We start from the raw sequence: 13,797 nt of genomic DNA, 5'->3' as shown, positions 1-13,797 counted from the left end.
GAGAGCCCCAGTTTTGCTCACGGTGCTATAGGGATTTTTCCCCCCACTCCTTGCCCGGAGCGGGGAGTGCGGTGTGCATGAGGATACCCTCACTTCTTGGGGTACCCCTGTACTGCTTGGGGGTGCATTAATGATGCTTGCCCAGTGGGGAGGGAAACGACCCGCACGCTGCCTGGGGGTTCCCATTGGGGTCACTGTACTGCCTGGGGTGGGGGGTCCCCCATTGCTCGGGGGTCCCTACATTGCTGTGGGGGGTATCCCCACTCTCCCATAGGATTACACCATCCCCTTCCGTCCCCCCTTAAAGCGGCCCGACGGGGCGGGCCGCCACCTTAAGAGAGCCCCTCCTCCGGCGGGTTGGGGCGAGCCCTTCTCGGCTCGGCTCGGCACGGGTTGCCATGACAAGCATTTTCTCCCGCTAGCTCCGGGTCCGTTCCCTTTATATCCCCCCCCTTTTCCCTTCCCCTCCTTCCCATGGCCAGCCGAGGGGGCTCCGTTGCCAATCGGGCGCTGCAGGGATCGAGGTGAGTGGTTTTTGGGGTGATTTCGGGTGGTTTTAGGGTGTTTTAAGGCGTGGGGGGGGGGGGGAAGTAACGTGCCCATAGCCCCACCCGCGGCGGGGGGCCCCCGCCGCGGGTGGGGCGATGGGCACGTTGCTTTCCCCCCATCCCGTTCCTTCCCAGTGGGAATCGCGCCTTCGGACCCCCCCCTCTTTTAACATATAGGGTGGTGTAAGCTCCATTCAACTTGTTGCCTGCCCTTTGATGGCGGGGGGGCAGCGTGGTACTGGATGGAATTGAGTGGGGGGGATGCGGTGCTGTGGGGTTGATGGCTCCATAATTCCCATAGGGAAAGGCGGTGTGTGTGGGGGGGGGGGGGGGTTGCGGCAACAGAAGGGGGTGGGGGGGGGGGGGTCTTTCCGCATCCATGGGGCACGAAGGAGGTTGGGGGGGGGGGGGGCTGCGTGGTGTTTGCCTGTGGTTTCCCCCACACACACGCTTTGCTTGCACCCAGCCGGTTGATAGGGACCACGAGGAGTAAAGGGGAGGGGGAAAAAGGGGAGGAAAAGGGAAATCAAGAGCTAAAGGCGAACCCTGCCCACATGGCCGGCAGGCAGGAGCCTCCTCCGCACTCCTTTTACCCTTTCCCTGCATCCCAAGCCTCCGAGCATCGCTTCGGGTCCAAGGAGCACCCTGGGGCGGTGAAAGGGGTGATGGTTTGGGTGTTCCCTTCCCTGCCTGGCCGGAGGGGAGTGGAGATGTGGCGAGGGGGAAGGAATGGAGGAGGGACAATAGGTTATTGTGCTCTTATCTCTGGAGACCTGGGCTTGGGTGGGGGCTTGGATTGCAGAGCTCAAACCAGCGCAGCCTGTTTGTGCCCGAGGTGGGGTGCAGAGGGGGGTGCCCCCCAACCGCTAATGGGGCAGGCGGGTTTGTGCCCTCAATCTTTCGCTTCCTTGAGCGCTCAAACGCACCCACATTATTTAATCATGAGCAAGAGGAGCTGACGTCCCCGCCAGCCCCACCTCGCAGCAGCACGGGCTTCCCTTCCCTGCTCCATGTGTGTGTCCGCCTGGGTCAACCTCCAAGGAAATCCCACCCTTGGGATCAAGGGGGCTGGAGGTGCCCCCAAGTAGGGAAGGGGCTGGGTAGAGAGAGCCTTGGTGGTGGTCTTGGAGGCCTCCCGACCCCTTTAATTCCCTAAAGCCCGTTGGGAGCGGCTCCCTCGGAGATGTGGATCCTGTGCCCCGTGCCAAGGCGGGTGCCGCACCGGCGCGGCCCAAGGGATGCCCGGGGTGTTGGTGCTGAGCTGCAAATGGAGCTGGGAAGCACCCAGGGCGTTGAGGCAGAGCTTCCCCGTTCCTTGTCCTTGCCCTGTACCTCGGAGCCCGGCCCCTCGGGGTGCGGGCTCCATCCTTGTCGCACCCTCGCTAGTGGCAGCGCCGCGGGTGATGTGCAGGGTCCTCTGCAGAGCCTGGGCTCTGTTGCTGCAGGCGAGGTGGGGCGAGCGCTGCAGGTACAGGCTTGAGGGGGTGAAGGGTGTCGTTGGGTGTTGTCGGTTGAGCCGGTGACGGAGGGAATTCCCTGCTGTGGATCCGGCTCTCGCTGCGCGCTCTGTGCTCGGTCGGGATCTCTTGCTGCCGGTGTGGCTGGAGCATCACGGAGCCTTGTGTGCAAGGAGCTTGGGATGTGCAGTGCTGGAGCCACCCCGGTCCTTGGGCAGGGAGGGCCCCGTTCTCCTCTCCACTGTTCTGCAGCACACCGGGGTGGAGCTGTGCCTGGAGTTCCCTCGTCTTCCCCAAGGCCTTCCCCTGCTGCCTGTGCAGGGAGATGAGCCTGCTCCTTCCTTCCCTGCCTGCACCTTGCAGGGGCTGCGGTTTCCCTGCCTGCTTCCTGCTCCTCTATTGGGCTCTTTGGGATTGTTTTCCGCCTTTTCCTGTTGTTTTCCCCTCGCTGTTAGGCCACGAGCAGGGCTTGCCCGCAGTGGTCGCGTGTGCCTGTTGCAGCAGCACTGGAAGGAGCTTGGTGCTGAGCAGCAGCTCTGCAGTGGGGACTCGCTGCCGATGCCTCTTTGCTGCTGCTCTGTGGCATGGACCAGGCTAGGGGAGCAGCTCAGAGTGACCGTGGCAATGGGATGCAGGTCCTTGGATGGGGGAGATGGCTGCTGCAGCATAAATGGGTACCACCTCCTTGGTGTTCCCCAGCTCCTGTGTTGTGCTGGGGGCAGCTGGGAGCGGATCCAGGCAGGGTGAGGGATGCTGTGTGATGCGTGTGGGCTGCCTGGAGCTTACTTGATGAGGATGGATGGAGGCAGAGATGTCCTCTCCATCATGATTCTGTACATGTGGAGATCTGATGTGCAGAGGAGGAAATAGATCTGCAAGTGAGCTGGGAATATGAACCCATCACTCTTGCCTTCATGCTGTGCCTGGGGTGGGGGAACAAGGACCTGTCCTGCGTTGCTGGTGGTGGAGATGCTCCTGGGGGATAGGGAGAGGGTGGTTGGTGCCTTCCTCCTCTCAAAACCAGGGCATGCAGAGGCCTCCAGCACTGAGCAGTGATGGGATGGAGGAGAGGGACAGGCAGGTGACAGCCCAGAGCTTCCCACTGCGTTTCCCAGTGACACTGGGACTGCGGGTCCGGACTTGGGGTCCCTGGATGCAGTTGGCCACAGGAGCCACGTTCCTGCCACCTCCTGCCAGTGCTTTGCGAGGCGGAGCTAATGAAACATCTGACTTTGATGTTTTAATTACTTGCTTTTGGCTTTAATGCAGGGGGATAATAGAGTTTCCATGGACTTATAAAACCTGTGCCTCTATTTGTTCATTAGAAAGAGGAAAGGGGGTGGGGGGAAGAATCGCAGGGAAGCTCGCCCTGGGTAGAGAAAGGAAGAAAGCAAATGCCTGAGAGGTGCGGAGCGCTGGTGACTCTTTTAAAGCAGTAATTAAGCAACTTAGATGCAGGGAGAGCTCTCTGTGAGTAACCCATGAGTTCCGTGTCCTCCTGGATTTGTGAGCTTCTGGGAGGGGTCTTGGGTTTAAAGGTGGGAAGCTGATGCACAGCGACGTGCTCCAGGGGATGCAGGAGTCCTGGCTGGGAGCATTCCTCTGCCTGCACTGCCTGGGCAGGAGGGTGAGGGATGTGGGGACCGTGGTGAGGTGGGATTGTAGCATCATGGAATGGTTTGGGATGAAGGGATCTTAAAGCTCATTCAGTTCCAACCCCCCTGCCACGGGTAGGGACACCTTCCACTAGAGCAGGTTGCTCCAAGCCCCATCCAACCTGGATGCTGGGTGCTTCTGGGATGTTGGTGCTTCTACATCGTGGCATCGTCCTAAACACTGTATGGACCGAGGGGACACTGCACATCGCTGACACTGGCCCTGCTTGTGGTCCTCTCCCTAAATCCTGTCACTAACTCGCTTCGGAGCAAGGGAACGGGCATGGGGAGGATCACCCCGCTGGGCAGTGCCAAGGGCTGGCTCTCTGCGTTGGCGAGGGTCCATGGGGAGCCTATGGGGACGCGCTGCTCCCCACTGCGTGCACCCCCCGGCCCGGAGACTCCTCAGCAGGGCGGCGGGAGCCAAGCCTTGGCCACTTGTCCCTGTTTTCTGCTGACGGGGAAACTTTTCCTTCTCCGCTTCCATGGCAGGGATGAGTCGGCAGCTGGGCTGAGCCGCGGCGCCGGCAGCCAGAGGAGCCGGGCGCTGCTGCGGCTGCAGGGGCCGGGCTCCATCGCCCCTTTTCCGCCTGTTTTATGCCGTATTCCCGTGTTTTCCTGCTGCTGCTGTGCCTGGGCAGAGCGCGGCGCGTAGGAGTCCCTACCCGGAAGAGTTTGTCCGGTGGGGACGGGGAGGGAGGAATCCGATCCCTCCTTTTCCCAGGCTGGGATCCCAGCGCGCTTGAGCTTCCCGTGGCCCCCGCCAGCTCCAGAGCCCCCTGCGTGGCTCCGGCCTCCTGCTCCGTCGCGGCTGGCACGGGAGAGCCCCCCGACACGGATCCGGTGACTCCTCCAAGGCTCTTGGCATCTCCTCTTTGTCTCCGGCACGGAAAGGTCAGCGCTGCCCAGCTCGCCGCGGTCCGCTCCGGAGCTGTAAATAATCCGGATCCTTCAGGCTCCGGGGCTGATCCCGGCATCCTCCTCCTGGGGCAGAGCAGGGATCGGGCCGGTTGGCGATGCCAGCCGGGGGCTGACTCCAGCGCTGCGGAGCCGGGGGGACAGGCGCTGAGGCCCGAGGTGCTCGCTGCAGCAGTGGCAGGAGCAGCGCGCCCTGAGCCAAGGGCAAGAGCCGGGATCGCGGCTCCCGGGATCCTGCCTTCCCCAGGCTAAAAATAAGCTTTTGGCCCTCATGGAGCTGCCTCTGCCCTGGGCGGGGGGGGGTGGTGTGTGTGTGTGTGTGCAGGGGACCAGCCCTGCCCCGTGGTGTCAGGGCCTGCCTGGGGCTGGCCGTGCCCTTTGCTCTTTGAGCATCGGATCCAGTGATGGGATTTTCAGGTCCGGGCTCGTGTTTCGGACAGAAGGTGTCTGCTTTTCAGCATGGTCTCTCAGGATGCTAATTCAGGACCCTGCTGCAGCAGATAGAGCTTTACTGTTCCTTCCCCAGCCCTCGCTGGCCCACAGGGTGCTGATAGCCCTGACCAGCCCCATGGGGTGCCCTCGGCTTGTCTCACTCATGGAGATGCTGGCGCTCCATCTCTCTGTGCTTCAACCCTCCCCGGGGTTCGGTGGCACAGCATCGTGGTGCTCCAGCTCTTCTTCATCTCTTCTCACCTTCTCACCAGCTATCTGAAAGCAACCCCGGGGTTGCTGGAGCACTTGGCTGCGCGATGCTGTGCGAAGGGCTGGTGGGAAAGCTGCTTTGTCACTTGCAGCTCGGAGGCTGTTGCTGCTGCAGGCAGCTGAGGGGCATGAGGATGAGGGAGAAGATGGCTCGGTCCTCTAGCATCTTCCCACCTCACCCCCTTTCTGCAGGGTTAACCCCCCCCCCCCCCCAAGCTCATCGCTGCCTTATGGGAGAGGAGGGCTCCATCTGTGGCACTCGGGTGCCTGGTTCGCTCTGTGATGCTCCCATGAGCGTGGCACCTGGGCAGAGCAGCCGCGGCGCCGGCTGCATGCGAGCCCTGCCTGACATCCCGCTGCAGCTGCCAGCCGGCAGCGCGTGGTGCCGAGCTTCCCCGGCATTCCCAGCCCGCTCCCCCCCGGCATTCCCAGCCTGCTCTGGAGGGGCAGCCCCGTGGGCACGTGGCGGAGCTGAGAGCAGGGATCCGGTGCGGCCTCTGGGATGGAGGCAGCCCTGGGGTGACCCAGCCTGGGAGGGAGCTTGTGCTCCAGTGGGACCCTGGTTAAATATTAGTGCTGCCTATGGGGAAGGGAGAGGTTGGTTGGAGGGAGGAAGGGGTTTGCAGAGAGGCATCAGAGGAGAGCTTAGAGCAGCTCCAGTGCCTAAAGGGGCTGCAGGAAAGCTGGAGAGGGGCTTGAGGGACAGGCCAAGGGGAATGGCTTTAACCTGCCCGAGGGGAGGCTGAGCTGAGCTCTTAGGCAGAAGCTCTTCCCTGTGAGGGTGCTGAGGCGCTGGCACAGGGTGCCCAGAGAAGCTGTGGCTGCCCCATCCCTGGCAGTGCTCAAGGCCAGGTTGGACACAGGGGCTTGGAGCAAGCTGCTCTAGTGGAAGGTGTCCCTGCCCAAGGCAAGGGGTTGGAACTGGATGAGCTTTAAGGTCCCTTCCAACCCAACCCATTCTATGGATCAAGGGCAGGCTGGGTCTGTGGCTGGTGCCGGCAGCCGGCACCACCAGGCTGGCAGTGGCAGAGCCCGAGTTGCCAGTGGGATTTGCTGTGGGGCTGTAGCCACGCTTGAATTGTGCCTTGTGAGGGTCGCATCCCTTGTGCCAGCGCCGCTGCTGGCGTGCAGGGGAGGGGGGAGCTCCAGCACCATCCCACCTCTCCGCATTACTCAGTGCCGGGGGCTTATCCCGTGTGCAGGCAGAGCTGGCAGCGAGGCCGGGCTGCGAGTGCCTGGGGATGCTGGGGGAAGGAAAGGAAGCGCGGGGTGAATCAGCTGCAGGGAGCTGGGACCAGAAGCTTGGCTTGGCTGCGGAGAAGCTGGGAGCGTGGCTGGATCATTCCGGGGTGTCCTGGTGCAGACGTGGCTCTGAGTCACCGCATCCTGCTTGGGAAAGCGCAGGGACCCACAGCTTTCACCCGAGCAGCCGTGAAGGGTCTTTCGGTGATCACTCGTTCATTGTAGGGCCAGGGCTGCTCTCATCACCCAGGGACACATCTGGAGCTGGGGGGACCCTTCCTATAGGCAGTGTCCCATAGAGCTGTGGCAGTGTGAAGCTGCCCAGCCTGCATTTTCCGGTGTGACTGGTGCTGCCTATTTTTAGTTGTCCAAATGAAGCTTGTCTCAATGATGTCTTTTGAGGTTTATTTGAGGGAGGAGGCCTCAAGTGGTGTTATTTCCCAAGTGACAAATTGCTCCGGAGCCTGACCCCAAAGGGACTGTCCGAAACACACAAAGGGAAGGACCAGAACAGCTCAGTGTGTCCAGGCGGTGATTCCTCTTGGAGAGCTTCAGGGAGTACCTGGGGGTGTTTCCCAAGCCTTTTCCTCAGGGGGGAAGGAGGAAGCAAGCAGCCAAGACCCGTTCATCTCCCCATGGGGGCAAAACCAGCTGCATACCCTCAACCCGCTACCTGCTTCAGCATCCCTGGGTGCCTCCCGCATGGCTGCTCCATGGAGTATTAAATCCATGGGCTGCTCTTCCCAGGGGCAGTTTGAATCCTTTGGCATGTGCTGGGTGCCAAATGCAGCCGATGGGATGGCGGGAGGCGGCTGCTTTGCCTGCGGGAGCCATGGGTCAGGGAGCTGATGTTGCTCTGTAGGTGCCTGTTTTGGGGGTGGCTCTCTGGGTACCCAGTGGATGCTCGAGGGCTGGCTCCCCTCAGTGCAGCCATGGGTGAGCCAGAATCCTTCTGCCGCGTGCTCCGGCTCCATATCCGCCCTTCAAGCCTGTTGTGCTAACTCCTGACCCCACTGCCTTTCATCTCTTCCCATTCATTGCTTCCCTTCTTGGCATTGTTTTTCCCACTCTTTCCATCTCTCCCTGTCTGTGCCTCCTGTCTGTGGCTGTGCTCATCTTTCGTGCACCTGGTCTCACCTGGCTGGGCAGCAGCTTGGGCATCCCACCCCTCCTTTACCTGGGAATGGCCCTTCCTCTTCCTCCTTCCCTTCCCCTTAGCATCTGGGTGTTTCTCTGCAGGGCAGCAGCCGGGGGATCCTCTCGCTCCTGCAGTTGAACGTGAAATGCATCAAATCCTTGCAGGATGCTGCAGTTTGTGCTGCTGCAGCACCGGGGGGGTTCGGTTCGGGACACCTGTGCTGTGTGCAGGTGTCCTCTGCTCTCCATGGGCAGATGCAGCCTGCAGCGAGGAGGCTGGAGGTGTTTCCTGCCCTGCCGGGCACTGCTATTCACGGGACTGTCCCTTTTCCCTTTGGAAAGGACAATGAGGGATCCTCCCTTCCTCCTCCCGCTCCCCCCCCCCCACACACGCAGCTGCCTGCACAGGCTGGCTCCAGCTCATTGAGGTGATGGCTTTGGGCAGAGCGTTGCTGAGAAGGGACCCAGAAGAGTGGGGAACGGAGGGGCCTCCCCAGGGTGTGGTGTAGGTGGTGCTGGGGGACCCCGGATGGTGCTGGGGGACCCTGATCCGAGCAGGCTTCCTCGGCAGTGACACTTGGTCCCTGCGTTCCATTGCTCTTGTAATGCAGAGGCTGAAAGCACTCGCTCTGACCCTGCCTGGGGTCAGAGGATGATGATGGATGCCACAAGGGGATGCAGGCTCGCTGCAGGCGGCGCGGCTGCCTCCTGTACCCTGGCACCAGCCGTGTGCTGGCTGTGGTGTGAGCCTCTCGCTGTGTTCCCTGCCGATCGCCCTGCTCCATCCCTCCGTGCGCTGCCGGCTGCCAGCGCAGCGCCCCTAACACTCGGATCGCAGCGGTAATCTCTGCCCTATCGCTGCTAAAGCTGCCATTTATCCCCAGATTAGCGCTGGGGCTTGGATACCCACCCCTCCAAGTGCCGGGGAAAGCTGCCCACAGCTCCGTATCCAGCGCAGTGCGGAGCGGCCGGTGGCCGGCTCTCACCTCGGGTGACCCTGGGTTGTGCCATGTAGGGCTGCTTTGTTCCTGTTGCTTGGAACCTGCGGGCCTGGCTCCTGTGCTAGCGGGGGCATTGCTGGGCTCTGAGCCCCACCGTGCAATTGGGGTGTCCTTGTCCTTGTATCTTGTCCCAGCTCTTAAGCAAGGGAGTCTGATTGAAGCAGAGCTCAATCCAAGTTTGGGAATCATCGCAGGTTCAACCCCAGGAGGGATGTTTTAGGGGGACACAACCTCCAGGCTGCCCTCTCCCTGCAGGGTGAGGTGGGATCTGTGGGCACAAAGGATGCGCTGGAGGGGGTACAAGGCACCGTCCCACTCGGAGGGATGCGGGAGGTGGGAACCTCGCCAGCGCTGGCACTTGAGGAAAGGGATCTCCCAGTTTCCTGGGGTTCCTGGCACAGTTGGGAGCCTCTGGGGCGTTGCCTGAAGCCGGGAGGGAGTGCGTGGGGTTGGAGACGCTGCATAAGCAGGGTGGCAGGTCAGGATGGTGCTGGGCGCCTGCGGCGCAAGGGCGTGTGCCTGCATGGAGGTGGGACAGGGCTGGGAATGGCGGTGCCCCGCACATCAGGGCTCCATGGCTGCATCCGTAGTGTTGGATTGGGTCCTGTTTTGGGGTGCAGTGGGCATCGTCCCCAGTCGTTGGGAGCGGACGTGCAGCATCCATGGGGATGCTGGTGCTGTCGGCACGGAGCGCTGCAGCAAACACCTCTTGGCAAGGGCTCAGCTTCCATCGGGCGACCTTTAAATGTATTGGCACTTAATTAAACAGGGGAGCGGTGTTAAAATGCAGTGACACCTTGTGTAGGCAGAGGGCTGGAACGTGTTGGCTGGCTCTGGATTACCTTGGGGCTGTGGCTGGCACTTCTGGGAAGCGCAGCTCTAACAAAGAGGCTTTGACAAGCGGATCCGGTGCGTGTGTTCCCCATCCACACGGGCACATCCCGTCCTGGGTACCCCCAAAGCATCCATGCGGTGGGATGCAGCCCAGAGCCAGGGCTGGAGTGTCTGAGTGGGATGGGTGTTCCTTCACCTGCTGGCTCCCGTTCTCCTCCTTGGCATTTCACACCCTGTGGATGCAGCTTCACTTTGGTACCCATTCCTCAAGCAGGTCCCTGCTCTTGACATCAGTAACCAGTTCTCCAGCCGCAGGACTCGTGTGGTGATGTGGGATGGGTGCACGTGCCCTCCTGCACCGCTGCCTTATCCCAGCAACTGCCTGGGATGAGCTCCTTCCCCTGCCCCTCCCCGTGCTCTCCTGGCCCATTTGGCTCTTCCCTCGCATTTATTGGTACGGAGTTTTCCAGGCTGTGATTTCCCTCTTGTGCTCTGCCCAGATTTGCTCTCCCGATGATACCACGGGGCTTTTGCTCTGCAAGGGTTTAATTTGGTGCCCGGGATGCAGGCTTTCTTCCCTCGGATAAATATTGCCTTTCGGTCCTTCTGCGTCTCTCCCGCTCTCCCTCCCTCCCTTTAATTAGACTTCTTACTGCATGGAACAGTTTGCAGTTATATATGGAAAACAGCCTACACTTTCCCAGGAGCGGGGCATGTCGGGAAGGGAAACGGGAGCAGCCGGCGCGCTCTCCCTGGGAGCTCGTGTGTTTTTCCTATCGCAGACACGCTTTTCCCGGCTCTATTCCTTAACCCTTTGGAGCAGGGAGGGTGCCCATAACCCCCCCCCCCTTGGTCACTGGCTCACCCCCTTCACCTGGAATTCCCCTCTCTGCTTGGACTTCTGAATGGGAAAGCATGGATTTGTGGGCCAGCGCCACGGATACCTCCTAGCCGGGATCACGGGGGACGTTATCCAGTGTCCAGCACACCATCCATCCGGGATGTGATCCAGAGCAGGACTGCGCGGGAGCCCTTGGAGCTGGGTCGGTTGGGAGCTGTGGGTGCTGGATCCAGGGGCACCCATCCCGTCCCCCTTCCTTGTGTGGTGAGGGTGGCTGGAGGGATGCTGCCATCCCCAGCCCGTTGCCGTGTCCTCATGGTTGGGATCTGAGCATTGGGTCAACCCTGTGCTGCCTGCTTTGGGGTGGTTGAACTCGATGGGGTTCCCCTGTAGAGCATCCCAGCTTTGGGGGACCCCTGCTCACCGCTGTGCTAAGGCACTGATGGTCCGTGTGGTGTCAAACAAGCTCTGCTCCCTCTGCCTCAGTTTCCCTGTTGGAACAAGAGGATATTTCATCATTATTGCTGCTGGTTTGGGTTCTGCATTGGGGTTTTTCCTCTCTACCACCCTAGGCAGGAGCAGCTCATTGCAGTGCTGCCATTGAGGTTGGTGCTGTGCTCCCCCAGGTGTCTTGGGGTGCCTGGAGACCCAAGGGCTCAGCCTCTCCTCTGGTTTCCAGAAGCTGATGCTTCTCCAAGCTGCTGCTGGGAGGAAGTGACTGGGTCTATTTTAAGCCCCCGGGGATCTTCAGGGTAGGAATCCCCTGTCCCTGTGTAATACTGCTATAAATACCCCTGTACCCATGCGTCCTGCCTGGGTGCTGTTTGCTGGGGAGGCTCCTGGTGCTCTCTGGGTCGGTTCTTGCCTGCTGGTTTTCACCGGGTTTCAAGCGGAACAGGATGGAGTTGGGATTGCCAGGGCTGGCAGAGCGCTGGTGCTGTGCTCAGTGTGGTGCTGCCCCATGTGTGTAAGGAGCAGGGATGTGTGGGGAGATGAGGCCCATTGGAGAGCATCTGCATCCAGTGCTGGGCTGCCCCATCCGATGGTGGGAGCCCCAGGAGAAGCTGCGTGGGGATGGAGCATCTGCAGAGGGGTGGGATCCCAACTGCCCATCCCATGGGATCATCGGCGTCATCTCCCTCCTGCAGCAGGGTGCTGAGACCAGCGAGCATCCGGGTGTGCCATGAACTGGGAGGATCCCGGCTGGTCAGAGCGTGGGGCTGGGATGTGACGGTTGCTCAACATCCATTAGGTCAGTGGTGCTGCAAGAGGAGTTTGGGAGGCGGAGTCCCAGGCCTGGTTTGCTGCCTTATCTATCATCATCCCTATCTATCCTATCATCAAGTCCACGCTCTGCAGTCTTGAAGTCGCCTAAATCCCAACCCGTTCCCTCTGTTCCTTTGGTCTTGCTCTAGGCTGTAAACCCAGCACAAGAACAAGCACAGGGCTGTGTCTACGGTGGGGCTGATGTGTTCCATGGGGGAAGCCGGTGGGAGCTCCTTGCCCTGCACACCTCCGCAGTGGGGCATTGCAAAACACATTGAAGGGCAAGGAAAGAGTGAAAGAGTTGCCCAATGTGATGCTTCATTGCCTGGTACCCCCCCGGTGCTCCCGGCTGGGGTGTGAGGAACCTGTTTCTTGATGCTGTGAGAGGGAGAAGGGATGAATGAAGCCTGGTGCCAGGGTCCATCGCAGCCCCTGGTGCTGCGCACTGGGGATGCTTTGCCTGCCCAAGGGATGGAGGGCAGCAGGTATGTGCTGGTTGGGGTTTGCTCTCCGTGTGCTGCTGCATTCCTCCACCGCCTGTGCTACCTTGTAAAGCACAAAAGGATAATGAGAGGAGCGGGGCTGATTTAGTGCAGGCGCCCGCGAGAGAAATACCAAGGCCTTAGATGGAAACATTCCCCTTGACAGCTCGCCTGGAGACTCCCTCCGTTCCCTTTCTTTTTCCACCTCCCTGGAATTCCTCGGCTGCTGCACCCTCTGGCTCAGGGAAGCCCCGGGGCTGAGGGCAGATTCCTGAGCCCCCAGCACCCACCAAGGCTCTGGCAGCTGGTGCCTTTTCCGTGTGGATGCTAAAAGATGCACGGGGATGCAGCGGGTTTTGGGGGACCACGTCACGGATCGCTGCGTGCTCCATGCCCCCGCAGCTTGCCCTGTGTTCTCCTGCCTCCAGCCCCTTCCCTGCCTCTCGCAACAGCTAATTGCTGCCCCAACTGTTTTCCTACCTTCGTTAAACACCAGGGAAAATGGAGCTGTAATTAGTGGGCTGATGGCAGCTGCTCGTGTTCCCGGCGGAGTGGCCTGCAAGGAGAGATGCTCTCTCGGAGAAGGTGGCCTTTGCTTGCCTTTCACTGGTGCTTTCCACAAAGCCTTGGTCCCCAGTGCGTGGCTCAGAGCTGCCTTTTGGTCCCCAGACCCTGCTAACAGAGGAGGAGGATGGCGTAGCGCTGCTTGGGCAGGGTGATGCTCTGGTTTCTTCCTCATCCCTAGAATCATGGAATGGTTTGGGTCGAAGGGACCTTAAAGCTCCTCCAGTTCCAATCCCTGCCATGGGCAGGGGCACCTTCCATTAGAGCAGGTTCTGCTCTAAGGTCTCCCCAGAGCCTTCTCTTCTCCAGGCTGAACCCCCCCAGCTCTCTTACCCTGTCACCCTAGTGCTGGTGTTCACGCTTGGCGACAACCAAGCCCATCCCGGTGAGGTGATGGGTTGCTGGGGACACGAAGGCTGATTCATCCCCTTGCCCGTGTCTCTTTGTGCCACAGGACCCTGGGGTTCGCTCCCATCTGCAGGAAGCGTGTTCCTCGGCACAAGGTGTAGGAGGACTGCTCCAGCTCTGTGGGCTGTGCTGACGGTGCCATCGGGGCCAGCTGTGTGTGATGGCATCACCCATTGCCTGCAGGAACCGGGTGGGTTCCGTGTGTCCCCACTCACTGAGGGTGCGTAGGACTCAGCTGGGGATTGGGACTTCAAGTTGTGCCTGAGGGGATGGTGGGTTCATCCCCCATGTGGATGCAGGAGGCGGTGATGCTGCCTTTCCCAGGGGGTTAGAGTGGGAGCAGCCTCCAGCTGCTCCTGGCCCTGCAGCACGTTTGCACTGGGGTTGGTGTTTGCGGGTGCAGCATCAGCCCTGTGCTGTGCTCTGTGACTTGGTTACCCCTGGCCCGCCACCAGCGCTTCCTGGCTGTTTCCAGCTCCTTTATCACCTCCAGGGAGTGTTTAGTCGTGTGTCCCCCCCCCAATTCTTGTAAGGTGAAGGCTGAGAGATTCTTCCCCTTTGAGGCAAGGATTGCTCAGAACGGAAGGGAGATGCCCAGAGAAGCTGTGGCTGCCCCATCCCTGGCAGTGCTCAAGGCCAGGTTGGACACAGGGGCTTGGAGCAAGCTGCTCCAGTGGAAGGGGTCCCTGCCCGTGGCAGGGGTTGGAGCTGGAGGAGCTTTGAGGTCCCTTCCAGCCCAAAC

The 13,797-nt window shown here is 60.8% G+C and overlaps 1 protein-coding gene across 7 annotated transcripts in view; it reads left to right on the top strand.

Moving 5' to 3' along the window:
• The first annotated feature begins 378 nt into the window (after positions 1-378).
• The window catches only part of ATP2B4 (ATPase plasma membrane Ca2+ transporting 4), a 44,246-nt gene continuing 30,827 nt past the window's right edge, over positions 379-13,797 (top strand). For 5 of the 7 annotated variants that reach the window (XM_061471853.1, XM_061471850.1, XM_061471857.1 and 2 more), the window contains exon 1: positions 379-524. The gene's annotated coding sequence lies outside the window, so the exon portion shown is untranslated. Of the gene's footprint in view, positions 525-1,608; positions 1,633-4,366; positions 4,555-13,797 lie in introns of those variants that run through there. The other 2 variants (XM_061471852.1, XM_061471851.1) reach the window with 2 other exon arrangements.

Source organism: Pezoporus flaviventris, unplaced genomic scaffold, assembly GCF_033815535.1.
Source record: "Pezoporus flaviventris isolate CSIRO_AGI_PZ_B2104156 unplaced genomic scaffold, CSIRO_AGI_Pfla_v1 ptg000069l, whole genome shotgun sequence".
NCBI classification, from domain to species: Eukaryota; Metazoa; Chordata; class Aves; order Psittaciformes; family Psittacidae; genus Pezoporus; species Pezoporus flaviventris.
The sequence above is the reverse complement of the archived record's forward strand: the minus strand, read 5'-3'. Positions and strand labels throughout refer to the sequence as shown.